General features: G+C 39.8%; 1 protein-coding gene across 1 annotated transcript in view; it reads right to left on the minus strand.

Annotated features, from left to right (window-relative positions):
• Positions 1-1,027, minus strand: part of LOC107301116 (N-alpha-acetyltransferase 15, NatA auxiliary subunit-like) — an 8,035-nt gene extending 7,008 nt beyond the window's left edge. Inside the window, exon 1 of the mRNA XM_015830379.1 lies at positions 944-1,027. The gene's annotated coding sequence lies outside the window, so the exon portion shown is untranslated. The remainder of the gene's footprint in view (positions 1-943) is intronic.
• Positions 1,028-1,033: the final 6 nt, after the last annotated feature.

Consider the following 1,033-nt stretch of genomic DNA (forward strand, 5'->3'; position numbering starts at 1 on the left):
TCCGAGACCGCCTTCTGCCACAGATTACCTCTCACCGGCCGATACGCTCCCACAGAGAGGGTCTCCTCAGGGTGCCGTCAACCAGACAGTGTCGGTTGGCGACCCCCAGGGGGAGAGCCTTCTCTGTTGGAGCACCCACCCTCTGGAACGAACTACCCCCAGAGATCCGGGTGATTCCGGATCTCCCCTCCTTCCGCCGTGCCCTCAAGACATGGTTATTTCAGCTGGCAGGACTGGCCTAAGGGGTATTTTAAATTTGGTTTTTAAATAATTTTAAAATAAAAGAAAGGCCTATATTAATATTTTATTTTAACCACATTTTAAATTTGTATATTGTATTGTTATTCTGTTTTAAACTGGCTGTAAGCTGCCCTGAGTCCACTAGGAGAAGGGCGGGGTATAAATGCGATTAATAAATAAATAAATAAATAAATAAAAACTATATCAGATTCTACAAGAGCTCTGATATGCCTTGTTGCAAAAGCATGTGTCAAGATGTATACTGGAATTATTAACTCTAGCTGAGTGGCCATTCAAAAGTTTATTGAATAGTCACTCTTAAAATGATATATATTGCAAAGTAATATTTTCAATAATGAAACTTTAATTTAGCAGATATGGATACAACAAAACAAATTTCTATAGTGAGTTACAGCATTTGCCTCATGACATTTGCACAATGAAGCCATTATATATATGATGTAAATCAGAGGTCCCCAATCTTTCTGGCTCCGCAGACCAGCAATGGTGGCAAGCGGCAGTTCCCAAAGGGGCACACACCGGTACTGGTCTGATGACCGGGGACTGCTGATGTAAATGATGGCAATGACACACTTTCATATTTAACAGACATCGGTGAATAATCCATTATTAGTTTTTAACATGAGATTTAAATAGGGCTCTATAGAAATGTGTGGTCATTTAATATACTATAATTTTGTACCTTTGCCAATTTATCAGGAATAAGCTCTTCCTTTGGCCCTCCAATTTCTTCATCGTCATCATCTTTTTTCTTTTTCTGATTTCGTTGCTG

The sequence above is a fragment of the Protobothrops mucrosquamatus genome, unplaced genomic scaffold (assembly GCF_001527695.2).
Source record: "Protobothrops mucrosquamatus isolate PMUCROS unplaced genomic scaffold, P.Mucros_1.0 scaffold10106, whole genome shotgun sequence".
NCBI lineage: Eukaryota > Metazoa > Chordata > Lepidosauria > Squamata > Viperidae > Protobothrops > Protobothrops mucrosquamatus.